Source organism: Capricornis sumatraensis, chromosome 16, assembly GCF_032405125.1.
Source record: "Capricornis sumatraensis isolate serow.1 chromosome 16, serow.2, whole genome shotgun sequence".
Taxonomy (NCBI): Eukaryota; Metazoa; Chordata; class Mammalia; order Artiodactyla; family Bovidae; genus Capricornis; species Capricornis sumatraensis.
In genome coordinates, this window is record NC_091084.1 from 50,242,389 (window position 1) to 50,266,076 (window position 23,688).

At 37.5% G+C, this 23,688-nt stretch overlaps 1 pseudogene; it reads left to right on the forward strand.

Annotated features, from left to right (window-relative positions):
* Window positions 1-6,636: 6,636 nt before the first annotated feature.
* Window positions 6,637-20,784, forward strand: LOC138092165 (olfactory receptor 52A1-like; annotated as a pseudogene).
* Window positions 20,785-23,688: the final 2,904 nt, after the last annotated feature.

Below are 23,688 nucleotides of genomic sequence, written 5' to 3' on the forward strand. Positions count from 1 at the left end.
GAATTGTTTACAGCCCAATCATGAGAGGCACGAAGCTTAGAGCATCTTAGAGACACAGAGCCTTTTCTAAAAAGCTAAACATTATATTGGTGACATGTTTTCACTGTTGACTCAATGGCTGCTGCCAGTCCTCCATATTCTTTATCTTTTAGGCACCTGAAGGATATTAATCAATGTAATAGGGATATAGAAATAGGAATATAGTAGTTTTGATGTTAGCAACACTAGACTTTTGAGTTAATTACTTTTCTTTGTTATAAATCACTGTACTCCTTTTCATTGTTATAAATTGTTATATCTTTGCTATGTAAGAATGTAACTTTATTTAGTGCTTTCTGAGAGTGGCACCAGACTTTGGGAAGATCAACACAAATAAGTCTTCTGGTTGACAAACCCTTATCAGAAAATAGGCTGTAAAATGTTAATTGGCCCTCTGGCTAGAAGACGATATAAATCACCTAAGACTTGTGTATACAATTAGGTATGCAGAGAAAAAGCCTGGTTTTGATAAGAGACGGGGCTGCTGATGCTGCATAACTTTATATTACCCATTGATCTCTATGTACAATCAGAAAAGGTATAAAAGGCCTTTCTAGACAATAGAGGCCAGGAAAGTCACTGGACTGGTTTCCCCCATGTCTTCTCTTTACTCTAATTTCTGGCTGAATTCCCATCTGGGGCATGGAGGCTCGTCATGTCTACTTACTTGCCCTGGCTTCTAAGATCCGTAAGAGAGGGAGCCCAAGGCAGGGCACCCTCTGATATTCAAATGGATGCCGGTGGCCTAATGTAGACGGTGCAAACTTCTTGTCTCGAAGTTTTATTGGTTTTCCACGTAAACCAAGTTATTCAGCCTTCTTTCTCCACTTAATTTTCCTACTACACTATTTCTTCCTAATCTAATCTTATATTTCTAAATAAATAAGTTTTTCCTTGCCTACGCCATTCACACTTCAAATTACCCTGGATCCACCGGGCCTGGACCCCGGCACCCTTCTCCTCCTGCCCCTAATCCCTCCCAGCGTCAGAGTCTTTTCCAATGAGTCAGCTCTTAGCATGAGGTGGCCAAAGTATTGGAGTTTCAGCTTTAGCATCAGTCCTTCCAAATGGACTGGCTGGATCTCCTTGCAGTCCAAGGGACTCTCAAAAGTCTTCTCCAACACCACAGTTCAAAAGCATCAATTCTTCGGTGCTCAGCCTTCTTCACAGTCCAACTCTCACATCCATACATGACTACTGAAAAAATCATAACCTTGCCTAGATGGACCTTTGTTGGCAAAGTAATGCCTCTGCTTTTTAATGTGCTATCTAGGTTGGTCATAACTTTCCTTCCAAGGAGTAAGCGTCTTTTAATTTGATGGCTTCAATCACCATCTGCAGTGATTTTGGAGCCCCCAAAAATAAAGTCTGACACTGTTTCCACTGTTTTCCCATCTGTTACTTCAAATAAAATAAAGCAAAAGCATGTAATTTGAGATGCTTTTCTCAAAAGTTGTCTTGTGAAATCTGCCAGGGTGACAGCTAGTTCTCACATCCTCATAGCCCATGAAAACTATCAATGAATAAGATTATGGATCCTATCAGGGTAGTGAGAATGAAAAGTATAGAAAGTGCAAAATAATGAACAATATTTCACTTCCTTTTCTTTTTCTTTCTTTCTTTCTTTCTTTTTTTTTTTTTTTTTTTGCCTTTTAGACTCTGGTTCCCCCTCTAAGAATTCTTCTCCAGATAATTCAAAAATTATGCATTTCTCACAGAATTTAAATGCACCCAAGTATTAGTGTTCTGTAGTGTCTAGGTGCTCAGTGAAAACAAGTTGTCTACTCTTGTTTCTTGAAGATGTCGGTCATAAAAAATCAGAGAAAGTGTATCTTAACATGTTCTTTACCAAAAAAATAAAAATAAAAACAAATTTTATGGATATGATGAGATAATGATGTTTAAAATTTCAATGAATTTTCAGAGTTACTAAGGAGTGATGAAAAACATGAAAACTCAGGGGTTCTACTTTACATATCAATCATTTTTTTAGCCCTGTAAGGTTATGTTTTAATTCACTGGATTATCCAACACCTACCATATGTTTTATGCTAGAGAAGAGTGGCATAATGGTAAATTTACACTGTGCTTCAGTTTCATGAATTTGTAATTGATATTAATATTTTTATGGGCTTTGTTACTCAGGACTCCACAAGAAAAAAAATTTCTAGTAGGCCCTGGTATTTTTTAGTAGGATTGACTTCAGATAGAGGAAGAGATCTGATGATGGTGATTTTTCAGCCATCAGTGGCAAGAATTGACTCTTCTGTCACTTGGTGGTGGCTTTCAGGTAAGGTAGCAAAATACATTGATCCTTCTGGCTATTTGCAGTTCCTTAGCTAAATGTTCTGGAGAAGGCAATGGCAACCCACTCCAGTACTTTTACCTGGAAAATCCCATGGGCGGAGGACTCTGATAGGCTGCAGTCCATGGGGTTGCTAAGAGTCGGACACAACTGAGTGACTTCACTTTCACTTTTTACTTTCTTGCATTGGAGAAGGAAATGGCAACCCACTGCAGTGTTCTTGCCTGGAGAATCCCAGGGATGGGGGAGCTTGGTGGGCTGCCGTCTATGGGGTCACACAGAGTCAGACACGACTGAAGTGACTTAGCAGCAGCAGCAGCAGCTAAATGTTCACTTTGGGAATAATAATATTTGGCATGTCTCCTCCCTCTTCTTCTTGATAGAGAACCATCTATAGGCTTCAGATATTTTGTGTTGACCCTGTTGGTGTAGTATGTACTCCAATGTGGGAAAGTTGTCTTGACATTCATATCATCCTGGTTTGATGGGAAAATCAGCCTCATTTGGGATTTAGTGAGCAGGTCCGTTTTGCTTTCATACTAAGCTATATCATTACACTTAAATAGTATAAAGATATAGACAAAAAACAAAGGCAGTCTTGCTAATGTGACAACATGGCTGGACCCGGAGAATATTATGATAGATGAAATACAGTAAGATAGAAAGATATCTGCTGTATAATTTCATTCATATGTGGAATCAAAAAAGCATCAGAAATGTACAAACAGAACAAAACAATAACAGATTCACTCATAGATACAGAGAAGAAACTGGTGGTTGCCAGAGGAGGTGGATTAAGGGGCTGGATGAAATAAATAAAGGGAATTATGAAATAGAAACATCCAGTTATAAATGAATAAATTCATGGGATGTAATATACAGTGTAAGAAATATAATCAATAGCACTTTAATAATTTTATATGGGGACAGATGATTACTAGATTTACCATGGAGGTCATTTCATAATGCATTTAAATATCAAATCACTAAATAGTACACCATAGTGTTATATGTGAGTTATATGTCAATAAAAATTCAGATAACATTTGGTTTCCCATCTCCATTTCTATGTATAATTCCTAAAATTGCCCAAAGAGTATATCCAGTTCAGTTCAGTTCAGTTCATTTCAGTCGCTCAGTAGGGTCCGACTCTTTGCAACCCCATGAATCACAGCACGCCAGGCCTCCCTGTTCATCACCATCTCCTGGAGTTCACTCAGATTCATGTCCATCGAGTCAGTGATGCCATCCAGCCATCTCATCCTCTGTCGTGCCCTTCTCCTCCTGCCCCCAATCCCTCCCAGCATCAGAGTCTTTTCCAATGAGTCAACTCTTCTCATGAGGTGGCCAAAGTACTGGAGTTTCAGCTTTAGCATCATTCCTTCCAAAGAAATCCCAGGGCTGATCTCCTTCAGAATGGACTGGTTGGATCTTCTTACAGTCCAAGGGACTCTCAAGAGTCTTCTCCAACACCACAGTTCAAAAGCATCAATTCTTTGGTGTTCAGCCTTCTTCACAGTCCAACTCTCACATCCATACATGACCACAGGAGAAACCATAGCCTTGACTAGCCAGACCTTAAATTCTCCATAAAGCAAAATATGAGGAGACATCAAGAAGGCACTAATTCTACACTCTCTTGCATATGCAATAGACACTAATATCAGGCTTAAAATTTCCATCCTATCACAATAAAGAACTGCTGGGGTCCAGCCCCAGTGGATCCAGGGAATTCAAAGCGGGGATGGTGTTGGCGAGGAAAACTTATTTATTTATTAATATAAGATTAGATTAGGAAGAAATAGTGTAGTAGGAAAATTAAGTGGAGAAAGAAGGCTGAATAACTTGGTTTACGTGGGAAGCCAATAAAGTTCCAGACAAGGAGCTTGCACCATCTATGTTAGGCCGCCAGCATCCTCTTGAATATCGGGGGGTGCCCCGCCTTAGGCTCCCCCTCGTGTGGATCTTAAAAGCCAGGACAAGTAAATAGACATGGTGAGCCTCCCCGCCCCAGATGGAAATTCAGCCAAAAATTAGAGAGGAGACACGGGGGAAACCAGTCCAGTGACTGTCCCTTCCTCTATTGTTCAGAGGGCCTTTTATACTTTTTGATTATACATAGAGATCAATGGGTAACACAAAGTTATGCAGCGTTAGCAGCCCAGACTCTTATCAAAACCAGGCTTTTCTCTCTGTATACCTAGTTGTATACACAAGTCTTAGGTAATTTACATCATCTTCCAGCCAAAAGGGCCAATCAACATTTTACAGCCTATTTTCTGATAAGGGTTTGTCAACCAGAAGACTTATTTGTGTTGATCTTCCCAAAGTCTGATGCCACTCTCAGAAAGCACTAAATAAAGTTACATTCTTACATAGCAAGGACACAAGAGGAGTGCAGTGATATATAACAAAAAGAAGTAATTAACTAAAAAATCTAGTGTTGCTAACATCAAAACTACTATATATCTTTTTCCATATCCCATTTATGTTGATTAACATCCTCCCAGGTGCCTAAAAGATAAAGAATATGGAGACCTGGTGGCAATCATTGAGTCAACAGTGAAAACCTGTCACCAATATGATTTTTAGCTCTTAGAAAAGGCTCTGTATCTTAAGATGCTTTAAGCTCTGTGCTTCTCGTGTTTGGGGGGCTGTAAGCAATTCACAAGCTGTAAGAGGTCCAGGGGAACCTGTTAGGCAAGCTAGAGAGCTATCAGAGGGGTTTTAACTGAAACATCCCTTTCAAATGCAGAAGACTAAAGCCTTGATTTGACTTTTTCCAGAGAATATTAGAAGAGTAGAAAAGCAAGCAGATTCTTATTTTTTTGGGGGGGTGGATGCTCAGGAAATTCCAGGGGGAAAACCCGAGGAGCTCTGCCATCAGAGCTCTGCCACATGACCTTGTCACGGGTGGAATTCCTCACACTGGCTCCCAGCAAAGAACCATAATACAACTGTTCCAGAACAGTTTCTACCTCAGAGTAAGTGAAATCATTTGACTTTTGATGCTTGATATTTTATGGTTTCAAATTTGCTGTTTTCAGCTAAATCCAGAGGCGAACAACTATCATTCATCTGTATACAGAAACATTATAATCAAACAATTTCTCACAATAAGAGCCTAGATGGACTTTGACAAGACTATTTGAGATGAACTCAGCCAGTTGTTAAGAAGGAGAGTAGTCAGTTCGCATGACAGGAGGTCACAGTACAGATCAAGTTCTACCTGAATATATGATGACTGCCCATGAGAGTAAAAATTTGTATGTGGATGAATTAACTCTGACAGAGTCATAAAAACTATGAGATGCAGATCTAAATGCCTGATCTGATAGTCCATCTTAACTTCATTAACTCTGAACACTTAAGTAAGTCATAAAACTATGATCTTCTGTGGAATCATTCCTGAGATAGTGTCTCCTGAGGTGTTAGAGGGTAATATACAATAATGTTTAAGTCAGGGCTTGCATTGTTCTTAAACAGTTGCTGTTAACTTTTACTTTATCTCCTGATAGTATTAGAATTCCTGGATTATTTTAGGGCCTTTACCTGTAGGAGGAGGAAACTTTGAAGGAAAGACTTGACAGACTGACTTGTTAACATTAACGTGACCATTTACTGCACACATTACCCATCCTCTGCACGCCTCCTTTCTCACTGATACACTGTGCTTCCCACTGCTATTTTTCCTACCTTCACATTGTTTTTGGTGTAAATAATCCTTTTCTATTAAAGTCAGATTCCCGTGTAACATTTGTCATTTATTAAATTGCTTTGTCTATTTCTTCAACCCGAGACCAATTGCTTTTTCAATGCATATCCGTATATAGTGCTGTGGTAAGAGGGAAAACCACAAAGATTCAGATCACTTACTTTCACATAAAAACAAATTTAATACTTAAAAGGCCTCATGTCTAAATCTTTACACCTCTAACACACTTTTGTAAAAATACCAAGGACAAAGGGAAATATTTCCACCAAAATAAGTAATGAGAAGCAAAATCTGAGATTAAAATATTTAAGTAACAATTAAAATTTTAAATTCTTGTTAAAGTGTTAAAGCCTTTGAATTTAGTTATTTCTAAGGGCAATTCTGTTAACTTTGGTGGGTGTTTGACACTGTGATACGCATTGTTTTGTTTTTTTTTCTGTTCGCTGATATCAGTCAGCTGACCTGAATCACCGCGGGCTCAGCTGGGAAAAGAGGCACACAACCAGCTCTCCTAATGCAGGCTGAGCTAGCCTCACATGTAAATATCCTCAATGCTACACTATTTCAAGGACGGACTATGGATAAGATGGGATCAAAGCGTCTGTCAGTGGAAACAGAACAGGACTATGAAACAGGGCCAGACCCAGTTACACAGAACAAAACCAGGGTGACTTCAAGAAAAATCACACTGGCCCTCAGGTAAATGCAAATAATACAGTCTTGTGAGACTTTTCCTTGTATGAAATGGAGAAGAGGACATTTTCCTCTTTATTTTCTAGCTACTAAATCTTAAAATCCTTTATATAAGGTACACTCTTTTGTGCCTTAACTCAACTAAATAAATACCTGCCATGAACATAGATCCCAATGGGAAGTTACTATTGATATTGTGAATGGTATTAAAATCCTTGAAAATGTATATCAACATTTCATGATAATTCTGAACATAACTGAGGCAATTGGATGAGGGCTGGTTTGGATACAGGAATGACTCGTTTCAACAAATTCACATGGAAGATTCTCAGAAAGTAACAGATGATTGAGGGTTCAGAGGTGAAATTTCCCAAGTTAGCCCTTTTCATGGGCCTAAAATTTAAAAATGAGTGCTTCTCAGATTGGAATTAAATTGCAGATATATTCCTTTTTTCTCAGTCAGCAGGTCTATACTGAGTATTCTGTACATCTCAAGATGTTTCTATGTTCCTATATTGGTTTATTATTTTTATAAATAAGTACCATTGACTTGTTTTGTCCTCTCTTGAGGCACTGTCTTCTTTTAGAAATTTTTAAAAGGAAAATCGTTTTGGTTCCCAGTTCCAAAGTGAAAGCAAAGTCTAAGAATTTCTTTTTTTTAGAGACACAAACACTGATAATGAATCTTGTATATTCTGAACCATAAGATGCTTTTCTTTTTTCACCCTTTTCACAGGTGAACCTAAAAACTCACCAGGAACTTGTGAAAATGAATTGTCCAGGTACACCATATACTATGAAATATTCATCTTCACTAGCTGAAACAGCAAAAAGTTTCCTACTCCATTACTTCTGTGGGTATTCAGTTCAGTTCAGTTCAATTCAGTCACTCAGTCATGTCCAACTCTTTGCGACCCCATGAATTGCAGCACGCCAGGCCTCCCTGTACATCACCAACTCCCGGAGTTCACTCAGACTCACCTGCGAGTCAGTGACGCCACCCAGCCATCTCATCCTCTGTCAGCCCCTTCTCCTCCTGTCCCCAATCCCTCCCAGCATCAGAGTCTTTTCCAATGAGTCAACTCTTTGCATGAGGTGGCCAAAGTACTGGAGTTTCAGCCTTAGCATCATTCCTTCCAAAGAAATAACAGGGCTGATCTCCTTCACAATGGACTGTTAGATCTCCTTGCAGTCCAAGGGACTCTCAAGAGTCTTCTCCAACACCACAGTTCAAAAGCATCAATTCTTTGGTGTTCAGCCTTCTTAACAGTCCAACTCTCACATCCATACATGACCACTGGAAAAACCATAGCCTTGACTAGACGGACCGTAGTCGGCAAAGTAATATCTCTGCTTTTGAATATGTTATCTAGGTTGGTCATAACTTTCCTTCCAAGGAATAAGCGTCTTTTAATTTCATGGCTGCAGTCACCATCTGCAGTGATTTTGGAGCCCCAAATAATAAAGTCTGACACTGTTTCCACTGTTTCCCCATCTATTTCCCATGAAGTGATGGGACCAGATGCCATGATCTTCGTTTTCTGAATGTTGACCTTTAAGCCAACTTTTTCACTCTCCTCTTTCACTTTCATCAAGAGGCTTTTTAGTTCCTCTTCACTTTCTGCCATCAGGGTGGTGTCATCTGCATATCTGAGGTTCTTGTTATTTCTCCCAGCAATCTTGATTCCAGCTTGTGTTTCTTCCAGTCCAGCATTTCTCATGATGTACTCTGCATAGAAGTTAAATAAGCAGGGTGGCAATATACAGCCTTGACATACTCCTTTTCCTATTTGGAACCAGTCTGTTGTTCCATGTCCAGTTCTAACTGTTGCTTCCTGACCTTCATACAGATTTCTCAAGAGGCAGGTCAGGTGGTCTGGTATTCCCATCTGTCTCAGAATTTTCCACAGTTTATTGTGATCCACACAGTCAAAGGCTTTGGCATAGTCAATAAAGCAGAAATAGATGTTTTTCTGGAACTCTCTTGCTTTTTCCATGATCCAGCAGATGTTGGCAATTTGATCTCTGGTTCCTCTGCCTTTTCTAAAACCAGCTTGAACATCTGGAAGTTCACTGTTCACGTATTGCTGAATCCTGGCTTGGAGAATTTTGAGCATTACTTTACTAGCATGTGAGATGAGTGCAACTGTGCGGTAGTTTGACCACAGGTGACATCTGGTAAGTCTTTGAACTTGAATCTCTGCACTGAGTGTAGGGAAATGGAGAACACAAATACCATGTGGTCCAATAAAATGGAAAGATGATTTTAAAATATCTGTAGAATCTTATAATTAATTGAGCATTCAAACACTAGGATGACTTAGTCTCCTGATTTCCAGAATATTTCTAAATCAGTTAATAACATAATGGTTGTTACATTTTAATAAGGTTGACAACTGGGAGGACCTCTAGAGAGTATTCTGGGCAGATAAATGGATGAAAAGCTTATTTGTTAACAGATTAGCAAATAATATCCATTTAGGCCAGGAAAGATTCACGGGGAATGAGGCTCTTGAAGTCATTCATGTGACATGCTCATCAGGTATCTAAAGTTATGGGAAGGAGAGGATGAACTTCTATGGATTAACATCTGGCATTTAGTGACGGAAAAATACATTTTATATATTTTAAAAATTATTTACATGAACTGAGCCATTAATTCCTTGTAATCACATTAGAATGTATTTCTATCTGTGAGCGTTGTTTTAGCAATAAAAAAATGGAGACAATTTGAAGTTAAGTTTTATAACTGGCTATACAGCGTGCAAAGTAAGTAGTGGCATCCAGGATTTAAACTCTCTTGACTAATTTCAGATCCCGTTCAATAAATCATCATGATCCATGGTTGATGGTATTTTTGGAAGATAGATTCTGGATTTTTATGAAAAATTAAGAAGGAGACATTTTGGTACTCAACGTAAAGACAATCTACGTGATATTCGGAGTTTCTGCCATGTGGCAAGCTATCTTAGAAAACACAGTTCTCTATCAGTGGAGGATTTGAGCTCAGTGGGGGAATGTCAGAGAATTCATAGAGGGAGAATATTTGTGAGGTGTTTGTAGTTTGGATTTAAATCCCCTAAATTCCTGAAAACTTTTATTGTAATCTATCTGAGTAGAATTAGAGCTGTAACACTAATGTTTCAAGGTTTATTCTGCATATGAGATAATGTTGTTTCCATGGCCTATGATTTTAAGAAAGGAAAGTATCTTTCTTCCCTCTTCTAAACATATAGACGTATGCAGTTTACCTTGTCTTTTGAACATTAATGCTGTAATTCTTAAATCCAAAACACTTTTATCCCCATTTCTCTCAATTTCCCCATGTCAGGTAATTAGGCCTCACATAGTCTGCTTCTCTGTTATTTCTCTGGTATTGTGATACCACTCACCTACTACCACACTATCTTCTTATCTTATCTCCATGTGCTTAGCTTTCATCCCTTTAAGCCATTCATCAAGATGCTATCAAACTGAACTTTTAAAAGGCAAAAGAGCTCACTTGCCATACGAAATTTTGAAAGTATGCTTACAATAGTGACTTTACGTTTGATATTCTCTCTGTTTCAATACCGTCTACAATCATCCTTTCTGCTTAGGACTCAAGTTTTCTGTGAAGGCTATTAATTGATTCACAGTTTCACCATGTTTCATTTATGTAATTTCGTACTAATTCTTTCTTTTTGAAATATCCTTCCCAATGTTTAGGCTCTAGAATAACAGTTAGCTATCAGGAGTGATGTACCTCATCTCCCATATCTAGGGGATACGAGGCAATATCTGAAGACATTTTTGTTCATCATGACAAGACAAGGCAACTGTCATCTATTGGGTAGGATTTAAGAATGCTGCTAAAATTTCTACAACATAGAAATTTGGCCTACAACACAAAATTTTATCTGATCTGAATTACCAATTTTGCTGTGAATGAGACTCAGACCTAGAAAAATATCAATTAGGTAAGGTAAAACACATAAAATAATTTAAAACATTTAAATATCTTCTTAATTATGTTTATATATATTTGTTGTTTAGTCACTAAATAGTGTCCAGTTCTTTTTTAACTCTATCGACTGTATCCCACTAGTCTCCTCTGACCATGGGATTTTTCAGGCAAGAATACTGGAGTGGACTGGTATTTCCTCTAGGGGATATTCCCAATCCAGGGATCGGACATACATCTCCTGCATTGGCAGACACATTTACCACTGAGCAACACATTATATATATATATATATATTCAAGTTGTGTTCAGCTAAATATTATATACTACTTTTGAATTGTAAGCATTCAAAAGAGATAGAAAATTAGAAAAGAGTAGTCAAAATAGAAACAATAAGATATATATTTCATCAGATATATATATATATATCTTCTTTATCACTTATTTATTGACAGGTACTAAGATTATTTCCATATCTTGACTATTGTAAATATTGCTTCAGTAAACATGGATGTGCTTGGTGTGCACGTGTCTCTTCAATATCATGTTTTTACTTCCTTTAGACACATACACAAATGTGGAATTATTGGATCATACAGTAGATCTTTTTCTGAATTTTTTAGGAACTTCCAAATTGTTTTCCATAGGCTGAACAAATTTGCATACTCACCAAAACTGTGCAAAGCTTCCCTATTCTCTCCATCTTTACTGACACTTGTTATCTGTTGTTGGAAGCTCTTTTAGAAGGTGTGAAGTGATATCTCATGATTTTGATTTGCATTTCCTGAGTAATTAGTTTATTCAGCCATAATAAAGAGGAAAATCTTGTCCATAGTAATGGACTTAAAGATATTATGCTAAGTGAGATAAATCAGACAAAGGAAGATAAATACTGCATTAAAAGGTTTATGTGTGAAGCCTTTAAAAAAATGAACTCAGAATAAAATGGCAGTTACCTGAGACTGAGTGGTGAGAGAACAGAGGAGATACTGTTTAAGGATGCAAATGTGCAACTAGCAGATAAATAAGACCTGGAGACCTAAGGCATTCTATAGTTTTGTAGACAACATGACTGTACTATAAACATCAAACATGCTAAGTATTTAGATGTTGATTATTACCACCATGAAAAATAAAATGTTTAGTACAGTAGAGATGCTACCTAAAACTACAGTGGAAATCATATTGCAATCTGTGAATCTATTAAATCAACGTAGTGTGCACATTAAAGTTACTAAATATTATCTTTTATGCATATTTCAATAATAAAAAAAAATTGTGGTGGTGGTTGTTTAGTCACTAAGTCGTGTCCGACTCTTGCGACCCCATGGATTATAGCTTGCCAGGCTCCTCTGTCCACAGGATTCTCTAGGCAAGAATACTGGAGTGAGTTGCCATTTCCTTCTCCAGGGGATCTTCCTGAACCAGGGATCAAACCCAGGTCTCCCACATTGTAGGCAGACTCTTTAAAGACTGAGCTACAAGGGAAGTATAACCCCAATCTAAAGTATGTTCAGCTAAAATAAATGAATTTCTTCTTCTCTTTAATTCATCACTTTTTGACAGGAATTAGAAGATGACACACCATGCTGCTGCTGCTGCTAAGTACCATACCACTTCTTAAATCTACTAATCAAATCATTATGGTCATATTTCATATCCAGTGGCTCAGTCTGAATGCCCTCTGAACTAACACTCCTCAGGATTCCTGGCCTGGAGTCAGTGCAGTGTTAGATCGGGATTCATTCTGTGTTATGTACCTTGTGGCTGTGATTGGGAATTCCCTAATTACAGTGATAAGTATAAAAACAGACTATCTATCTATCTATCTATATATATATATTTAGCCATGTTGGGAGCCACAGACATGCACTTAGCACTTGTATTTTCCCCAATGTTAGGCATATTCTGATTTCAGTTGACAGAAATTTTGAAGCCTGTCTTCCACAAAGAGACCTTTTCCAGTTCTGTGGCCACTGCTGAGTTTTCCAAATTTGCTGGCATATTGAGTGCAGCACTTTCATAGCATCATCTTTCAGGATTTGAAATAGCTCAACTGGAATTCCATCACCTCTGCTAGCTTTGTTCATAGTGATGCTTTCTAAGGCCCACTTGACTTCACATTCCAGGATGTCTGGCTCTAGATAAGTGATCACACCATCGTGATTATCCAGGTCGTGAAGATTTTTTTTGTTCAGTTCCTCTGTGTATTCTTGCCACCTCTTCTTAATATCTTCTGCTTCTGTTAGGTCCATACCATTTCTGTCCTTTATCGAGCCCATCTTGCATGAAATATTCCCTTGGCATCTCTAATTTTCTTGAAGAGATCTCTAGTCTTTCCCATTCTGTTGTTTTCCTCTTTTTCTTTGCATTGATCACTGAGGAAGGCTTTTTTTTTTTTATCTCTTCTTGCTGTCTTTGGAACTCTGCATTCAGATGCTTATATCTTTCCTTTTCTCCTTTGCTTTTCACTTCTCTTCTTTTCACAACTATTTGTAAGGCCTCCCCAGACAGCCATTTTGCTTTTTTGCATTTCTTTTCCATGGGGATGGTCTTGATCCCTGTCTCCTGTACAATGTCATGAACCTCATTCCATAGTTCATCAGGCACTCTATCTATCAGATCTAGGCCCTTAAATCTATTTCTCACTTCCACTGTATAATCATAAGGGATTTGATTTAGGTCATGCATGAATGGTCTAGCGGTTTTCCCTACTTCCTTCAATTTAAGTCTGAATTTGGCAATAAGGAGTTCATGATCTGAGCCACAGTCAGCTCCTGGTCTTGTTTTTGTGGTTTAGCTAGTATCTAATAAATCCCCCATTTTGTGTTCATAACTCCTCCACAAATCCATTAGGAAACTTCAAATTGGTGGCTGGCGATTTTCTTCTATTTAAGCTGAATAAATTGAGGGTACGCTCCAGAATAATACAGATCTTATTTTGAGTTTTTTTTAGAGAACGAACACAAAAGCATGATCTCACATAGACTTATAAAAGATGAAGAATGTCTGTAATGTACAGACAACAGAAAGGCATGAAAGATTTATCTCGCTGATATCCATCCACGGCAGATGGCCCAGCACCATATGATTTAGAGTTCCTGACACTGACTGAGTGCTGTTACAGAAGGTGCAGATAGAAACAAGGGGCATTTCAGGACTCATAATGGAAAAGAATAAGAAGAATTAAGGATTCTAAACCATAGGTGATAGTGATATGAAGCTGACTGCACGCTTCAGGCATCTGGTAAGAGCAGAACCAGCTCTCAACAATTGTCAAGTGAGTCTCACTATTCTCAAGTTTATCTCTATAACTTTTCATTACCAGCTTCTAAAATAATAATCACCCCATCTCCTCAACCTTTACTCACTCTTGTACTTCCCACCTGATACCTTCTCTCTACTTGTCTGATCATGCTCAAATGTTGCTCCTTCCTCTCAAAAAAGTCAGACACAGTGTTTGTTCTCAAAGGACTCCTATTCTAATTCTTATTATCCTTTTTGTGTGATTATCTAAGAAAGAAAACTTGACCACTATTAGAGTCAGTGATGTAAAGCTTGATCATAAAATTAGTCATTGGGGAGAAAACCTATGGGTATTCAATAGCTTACTTTAATGACTAGTCTATTCTAAATATGAAAACAGATACAGGGATTCTACATTAAAATTATCTCTTCATTCTTTTACTTGAGATTTAGTATCATGAATCACAATTCCTTCCTCCATTACCGCCCTATCTGTTGACATTCAATATAGGATTTTTTTTTTCATTTTACTTTATTTTACTTTACAATACTGTATTGGTTTAACCATACATCAACATGAATCCATCACGGGTGTACATGTGTTCCCAATCCTGAACCCCCCTCCCACCTCCCTCTGCATACCATCTCTCTGGGTCATCCCAGTGCACCAGCCCCAAGCCTCCTGTATCCTGCATCAAACCTAGACTGGTGATTCGTTTCTTACATGATTTTATAAATGTTATTTTATCATGAGATTACTGATTTACAGAAACTTTAGAGGAGAATCTCTGATAGATTACCTAAATTTATATTTATGGAATTACGAACACATCTCTAATGTATTGTTTTGAGAATTTCTTGATTCTAATTACATAGTATTTAACAACTGATGCTTTCAATTAGAAAAGAACAGTAACATAAGGCATGAACCCAGGTTCTCGGAGAAGTTAGCTCTCAGTGAATTGAGAAATAATGAAAATTTCCTTAGTTTCTCTGTAGCTTCTTTTGAGTTACCTCTGGTGTCCCAATGTCAGCCCTCTGCCTTCCATTTCTAATTCTATGTTTAACTTCTTTTAAGGAATATATTCACCCCTTCACTCTTTTACCCCTTCACTGTTAATTTCTTATGTCTGGGTTCACAAAAAATGATTCAAGTATTCCAGATTATCTATTTCATTAAGAATTGATGAGGCTAAATTAGACAGATCTTATGGTAATGTTAGCTGTGAATAAAGAAGAAAAAGGCTCTATTCCAATCAAGCAACACACTTACCCATGCTCCTATATCCTTTAGTCATTAAAAATGATAAGTGATAAAGGTTTAGATAAATGATAAATGGTCATATAGTGACAAATGATAAAGACTTAGATAAATACATAACAATACTATTCCCACCACTGCAGAAGAAGACATTCATTTTCTACTGCTTAGTTTATGTTTGCCTTTTCTTATCAACTTTGTAGAATATCAACTGATCGTATAAGAGTGGGTTTTCTTCCAAGAGTTCCATTCTGAATCAGTAATCTAACCTTATATCCATGATGATCCCCAAATGTCTTGATTATTATGGTTTTATATTGAGTACTAATTGAAGATATTGTAATACTCAAAATTTATACTTTTTAAAAGATTACTTTGGATCTGTCACCTTGAGTTTCCTTATAAAATATAGAATCAGTTTCTGAATTATTGGTAAAATATATGTTAGGGTTCTTACAGGTTAAATTTAAAGGAACTGACATCTTAACAATATTCTAATATATATAGGTGACATAGCTCTCTGTTGCTTTAGTTCTTGTCTACTGTCTCTCAACAATGTTTGTAATTTTCAGTACAGAATTTTGTGTTTTATTTTATCATACACAGGGATGTGTCTTAATGTAACATGTTTTTATTCTGTATTACTAATTACTGTTTTTTACTTTCCAGTTATTTTTTCCAGTAACAAGAATTATTATATAACAATTATATGATACAAAACACTTTTCATATGAACCTTATATCTTATAACTTTGTTAATATGACTTATGACAAAGGCTGTTACCTTTATTAATATACTCTTTAAGACTTTTCAAATTAAAAATTGTGCCCATTACAAATAAAGTATAAATTTGGCATTATGTGTGTCATCCTTGCACACAAATGAAAATATTACTATTCTCTGATCCAATATTCTATTATTCTGGGAGTTAGGAACCCATTCCAGTATTCTTGCCAGATAAATCCCATGGACAGAGTCTAAGACTGGTGGGCTATGGTTCTTGGGGTCGCAAATGGTCAGACATGACATAGCAACTGAGCACATCAATTCATAAAATAAGAGTTACAGCTATTTATCAGGACCTTACCATAACTTTTAATTTCCAATTGAGTTTTTTTAAACCACTGGATTAGTGAAGATTCTCCAGAGTAGCAGAACCAATAGGATGTAGATGGATAGATAGATTTATTGATGGATTTAGAGACAGAGAGAGATTGATTGGGCTTCCCTGTTGGTTCAGCAGTAAAGTATCTGTCTGCAATGCAGGAGATGGGGGCTTATTCCTTGAGTCGGTAAGATCTCCTGGAGGAGGGCATGGCAACCCACTCCCGTATTCTTGCCTGTAGAACGTCATGTACAGAGAAGACTGGTGGGCTATTGTCCATAATATCTCAAAAAGTAGGATACGACTATTAGCATGCATGCATGCATGTAATAAAAGAACATTATAGGTTCAGATTTTTTCTTTCCAGAATTCCTTCATTGAAAGGGAAGAGTCAAATATTTAAAATATTTATTTAAGAGAAATTAAAAACATTTATTTGATTACATTTAATTAAAAACATTTAAAAACTGAATTCGTTGGCAAAGGATCATGTCTATATTTAATTAGACTTTAGACATTTTTTTGTTGATGAAAACAGTAGAAAAGGAACTCAACTTATACAAAGAAAACTGGTGTATATAAATGTCATTTATTTAGCCTTTTAGGAAAGAGAAGAGTAAGGAGGTGTCTGCAAGTTGTGGTAATGATTTCAGGGATAATAGGTGTGGATGAACCCAAGATGACATAACTAAAACCTGCTGGTCTCCTGTGGTTTGACTGCTGGCTAACAAATCCCTCACTTAAGGGCTATAAATTGTCTTTCTCCACACATTCATTAATGGTATTAAAATTGATAGCTAGCAGCTTTCTTCTTCAATTTAAATTGAATAAATTGATGCTATGCCTTCAAATAATACAGATCTTGGTTTTATTGGAGAATGAACACAAAAACATGATCTCAGACAAACATATAAAAGATGAAGAAAGTCTGTATTACAGAGATAAGAGAAAAGCATGAAAGGCTATCCCTGAGATGTCCACCCATTGCAGATGGTTCCAGCACCAAATGGATGTGGGATTTTGACACTGGCCAGGTGCTGTTACAGATGGTCCAGATAGAAAGCATTGCAGAATATATAATACAAAAATATTAAGAAGAGTTGGTGTTTGATAAGAGTTGAGTGAGGTTGATACGAAGAACTGACAGTGCTCTTCAGATATCTGGTAAGAGCAGAACCATTTTCCAACTTTTGCCAAATAAGCCTCACTATTCCCAAGTTTACCTCAGTAACTTTTCATTACCACCTATAACCACTCTATCCTATGAACCCTGTACTCACTTATGTACTTCCCACCTGCCATCCCACTATCTGTACTTGTCAGACCATGCTCAAATGTTGCCCCTTCCTCTTGAAAAAGTCAGACACCCTGATAGTTCTTGAAGGATTCTTATTCTATCCCTGATTATCTTTGAGACAGAAAAAGTTTACTACTGTTAGAGTCAATGATGTATGAATTGACCATAAAATGAGTCATTGGGGTGCTAACCTACAGTTAGTTTAGTGACCAATTTATCCTAAAATACACGGCAACTGATGCAGACTTCCTGCATTAAAGTGATTCTGGCTGACTTGTTTCTTTCACTTGAGGTTAAGCACCATGAACCACAGCTGCTTCCTGCATTGCTGCCCTATTTGTTGACACTCAGTATAGTGTTAGCTGTTCATGAGTTTACTGAAATAAACCAATTTTACTCAAAAGTCTATGAAATAATGAAATAACCTAACCTTATTTTAACAGCTTTACTAATATTTCTCTAATATATGGTTTGAGAATTTTTTTGATTCAAAATATATAATGGTTAATGGGTAATGATTTTGATCAGATAACTTTCATATAACACATAAGATCAAAAGCTTTCAGAAAAAATTCAATTATCAGTGAATTGAGTATGATTAAATTTCTTTGCTTACTTTAAATTTATCTTCTTAAACATTTCTATAATCCCCTGATCAGCTCTCTGTCTTCCATTTATAGTTCTATATTTGATTTCTTTTAAGGAACATGTCCCTCCAAGCCTTCATTTTCTATCAACTTCTTATGCCTAAGTCCACAAAAATGACCCATGTTCCAGATTACCTATTTCTCATTAAGAATTAATGAGCCTAAATTAATCATGTCTCATGGTAATGATAGCTCTGGAAAGTTTAAATGCAAGAACAAAGTCTATATTCTGATTAATTTAACCATTTACCGATGTTCCTTGGCTTCCCTGGTGACTGAGACATCAAGAATCTGCCTCTAATATGAGAGACCTGGGTTCTGGATCAGGAAGATCCCCTGGAGAAGGGAGTGGCAAACCACTCTAGTATTCTTGCCTGGAGAATCCCATGGACAGAGGAGCTTGGTGGGCTACAGTCCATGCGGTCCCAAAGAGTCGGACACGACTGAGCGACTAGCACACATACAACAGATATTCCTATATCTTTTAGTTATGAAGAATGAGTCCCTCCTTACCTCTACATTTGTCTGCTCTTCTCTTGCTTCCTGAAGGTCCCTCCACTCTAATTACCTTGTTATGTGTATTATAGAATTTATTTTATTTATTTTACCAACAGAAATTTAAGTATTTCCACTATTAATAAACATAGCCAAAACTGACCACAGTTTTTTTAATTGAATTTATATTTATTATTATTATTTACTTTACAATAGTGTATTGGTTTTGCCATACATCAGCATGAATCCACCATGGGTGTACATGTGTTCCCAATCCTGAACCCCCCTCCCACCTGCCTCCCCATACCATCCCTCTGGGTCATTCCAGTGCACCAGCCCCAAGCATCCTGTATCCTGCGTTGAACCTGGACTGGCGATTCATTTCTTTTATGATATTATACATGTTTCAAAGTAAAAACATAGCAAGAAATATGATCCAGATTCTGCGAATGTACATGTATTTGAATGACCTTCCCTAAAACTCTTCCTCACGTTCTCCTGAAAACACATCTCGTCTGACACAGAGGCAGACAACATAGATCCATACATAGACAAACGTAGTTTGCTTTTAAGTAACAAAACGTTTGTATGTTTACTCTCTCTCTTAGAGAGCATTCTGCACTAATGTAATGGTCGAACTCTTACTAGTCCAGACCAACTCTTTTTGACTCAGAGACAACTGAGAATAACAGAATACTGAAGCGGTAACTGGAATGTGAAATATGGAGAGAATCACCAACCTCTGACTAAAACAGAATTGCCAAGTAAAATAAACGAGTATACTCTTCTGGTCCACAGTTCTGAAATGAAATAACAAAGTCAGCAGTTGATTCCCTTACTTTGGAATTTAGCTGGTTCTATTTAACACAGTTGCACATCATATTTTTAGGTCCTGTGGATGCCTTTCCTTAAAAAAAATGATGTGTCTTTATGGATCTTTCTTTTACCTTCTATGTATGAATGAGGTGGATGATGTGTTCTGAGCTCTACCAAAATCATACACACTCAGTACAACGACTTTGGAGGAAAATAGGAAGTAGAAGAGGGAGTAGCACTGACAGAGAAATGTTTCTTTGTTTGTGTCAGGAGACCCAAGGACACTGCCTATTTCCAGCATCACAGTCTTCATGCCTTCTGTGTTGACACCAATAGGGATCCCAGGTCTAGAGTCTGAGCAGTGTTGGATTGGGATTCCATTCCGTGTCCTGTATCTCACGGCTACGATCAGAAATGCCTTGCTTCTGATCATCATCAAATGAGATCCCAGGGTCCATGAGCCCAAGTACCTTTTTCCAGGCATGCTAGGAGTCACAGATATTGTGCTTCTTACCAGTATTGTGCCCAAGATGTTTGGAATCTTCTGGTTTCATGTACCAGAAATATATTTTGATTCTTGCCTGCTTCAAATGTGGCTCTTCACACATTTCAGGGTATAGCATCAGGCATCTTGCTGGCCATGGCCCTGGACCACTGTGTAGTCATCTGTTATCCACTCAGACATGCTGCCATTTTAGCCCCCTTCTAGTCACCCAAATAGCAACTGAAGTAACACTCAGGACTGCCATTCTTGTAACCCCATCCTTAGTACTGATAAAGTTTCAGTTTCAGTTTTATTATAGAGCAGTCATCTCCCACTCCTATTGTGAGCATATGGCCACTGTGAAACTGGCTGCAGAAAATTTCATGGTCAACAAAATCTATGGTATGTTTGTGACTTTCAACATTACAGTGTTTGAACTCACATTAATTACATTGTCCTATATGCAGATATTTATCACAGTTTTTTGATATCCCCAAAAGGAGGTCAGGTTGAAAGCATTCAATACTTGCATCACTCACATCTGTGTCTTTCTCCAGTTCTTCCCCCTTGGTTTCTTCTCATTCTTTGCACAAAGATTTGGTTCTCACATCCCACCTTATATTCACATCCTCTTTCCTAGCACTTATCTGTTGGTACCTCCATTTCTCAATCCACTTGTCTATGGTGCAAAGACCAAGCAGATCTGTATCCATAGGGTAAAAATGTTCTGTTTATAAAATTTACCATAAATAATACTTTCAGGCTTTTCCTCATCTCACACGCTAGTAAAGTAATGCTCAAAATTCTCCAAGCCAGGCTTCAGCAATACGTGAACCGTGAACTTCCTGATGTTCAAGCTGGTTTTAGAAAAGGCAGAGGAACCAGAGATCAAATTGCCAACATCCGCTGGATCATGGGAAAAGCAAGAGAGTTCCAGAAAAACATCTATTTCTGCTTTATTGACTATGCCAAAGCCTTTGACTGTGTGGATCACAATAAACTGTGGAAAATTCTGAAAGAGATGGGAATACCAGACCACCTGACCTGCCTCTTGAGAAATCTGTATGCAGGTCAGGAAGCAACCGTTAGAACTGGACATGGAACAACAGGCTGGTTCCAAATAGGAAAAGGAGTATGTCAAGGCTATATATTGTCACCCTGCTTATTTAACTTATATGCAGAGTACATCATGAGAAATGCTGGACTGGAAGAAACACAAGCTGGAATCAAGATTTCCGGGAGAAATCTCAATAACCTCAGATATGCAGATGACACCACCCTTATGGCAGAAAGTGAAGAGGAACTAAAAAGCCTCTTGATGAAAGTGAAAGAGGAGAGTGAAAAAGTTGGCTTAAAGGTCAACATTCAGAAAACGAAGATCATGGCATCCGGTCCCATCACTCCAGGGAAAATAGATGGACAAACAGTGGAAACAGTGTGAGACTTTATTTTTTGGGCTCCAAAATCACTGCAGATGGTGACTGTAGCCATGAAATTAAAAGACGCTTACTCCTTGGAAGAAAAGTTATGACCAACCTAGATAGTATATTCAAAAGCAGAGACATTATCTTGCCAACTACGGTCCATCTAGTCAAGGCTATGGTTTTTCCAGTGGTCATGTATGGATGTGAGAGTTGGACTGTGAAGAAGGCTGAGAGCCAAAGAATTGATGCGTTTGAACTGTGGTGTTGGAGAAGCCTCTTGCAAGTCCCTTGGACTGCAAGGAAATCCAACCAGTCCATTCTGAAGGAGATCAGCCCTGGGATTTCTTTGGAAGGAATGATGCTAAAGCTGAAACTCCAGTACTTTGGCCACCTCATGCGAAGAGTTGATTCATTGGAAAAGACTTTGATGCTGGGAAGGATTGAGGGCAGGAGGAGAAGAGGCCGACAGAGGATGAGATGGCTGGATGGCATCACTGACTCGATGGATGTGAGTCTGAGTGAACTCCGGGAGTTGGTGATGAACAGGGAGGCCTGGCGTGCTGCAAATCATGGGGTCGCAAAGAGTTGGACACGACTGAGCGACTGCACTGAACTGAACAATCTTTCAAAACAAAACAACAAAAATCCATGTTATTTGTGATTCCAGAATTTTCTAATTGTTAGTTTTTACTGTTGTTATTTTTAATTTGCCAGCATGTAAGCTGGTTTCCAGATTCTATTTGCCCATGACAATTACCTGCCAGAAGAAATGTGGTCTTTACTTGGTTAATGAGAATAAGAAACATAAAACAATACAATAGTGAATGTGTGTGTTCCTTTTCTTGCAGAAATTATGATGTAATGAAAAATTCAGGAAGGGGTTTGTAGGTGTGAATAATGTTATATTACTCAAATGGATTGTTACATATTTATGCTTATATTGTGAAAAATTATTTAAGCTTGCAAACAAATGATTTGTACACATGTGTTAGACTTCAACGTAAAGCTTTAATATAGTAAGAAAATAAATCCTTAGAAATGAAAACAAAAGATAAAAGAAAGTCTGAGGAATTCCTGTAGGTTAAAGAAGTCTAAAGAGATATGAATATTAAATGCACTGTGTTGATCCTAAATAAGATTTTGGACAGTTAGACTATTTGTCTGCAGAAGGAAAGGGCAATCTACTCCAGTATTCATGCCTGGAAAATTCCATGGACAAAGCAGCTTGGTGGGCTATAGTCCATGGGGTCACAGAAGGACTGAGCAACAAACACTTCACAATCCCTCTCTCAAGCTTATGAAAAATAAAATGGTTTCTCTCTCATCTTCCATTTGCTTGAGGTGTTTGTTGCTTAGTCACTAAGTCATTTCCAACTCTTTGTGACACCATGGACTGTAGCCCATCAAGCTCCTCTGTCCATGAGATTTCCCAGGCAAGAATACTGGAGTGGGTTGCCATTTCCTTCTCCAAGGGAATCCTGACCCAGGAGCTGAATATATGTTTCCTGTGTGTCTCCTGCATTGTAAAAGGATTCTATACTGCTGAGTCACCTGGCATTTTCATATAAACATTGTTGTATTTTCAACATAAAGTACAAAATTTGTTGATTCTATATCTTATTCCTAATATTACATATGTAAATATGCATTCCCCCCTCCCCCCCACTTGACTGCTTTCCTGCTTTTAGATTCTAGTTAGGCATTTCCTTTAAAGAGTTTAGCCATTTTCCTTTTTTCCTCTATCCCTCCTAGTAGCACTCATGCTGTGTATACTATAGATCACTCTAATTTATTTGTATATTTATGACCTACACATACACGACACATTTTAATTATGAATAAATATATAATGAATGGAGTATTCAGAAAATAAATGCATAAAAATTCTATCAAATTCTCATAATAAGAATTTATTCTCAGAACAGTAATAATAATAATGACAATAATTTACATGATTTCCTAATGAGGGAATGTAGAGGAAGAGGTGTTCCAAACTCAAAAAACTTATTTTCACAGCTATAAAATGATATTTCCTGCTTTTTAATTATTTTAAATATATTTTTAGAACAGTTTAAGGTGTTTACCAAAAAGTTGAGTAGAATGTCAAATTCCAATATAAACTTTCTCCCCAGGATAAATATTTAGCAGCTATATTTGAGCTTAGCTGCCATCTTGATCATTAAATCACATCACCACATTTATTTTATGTATTCTAAA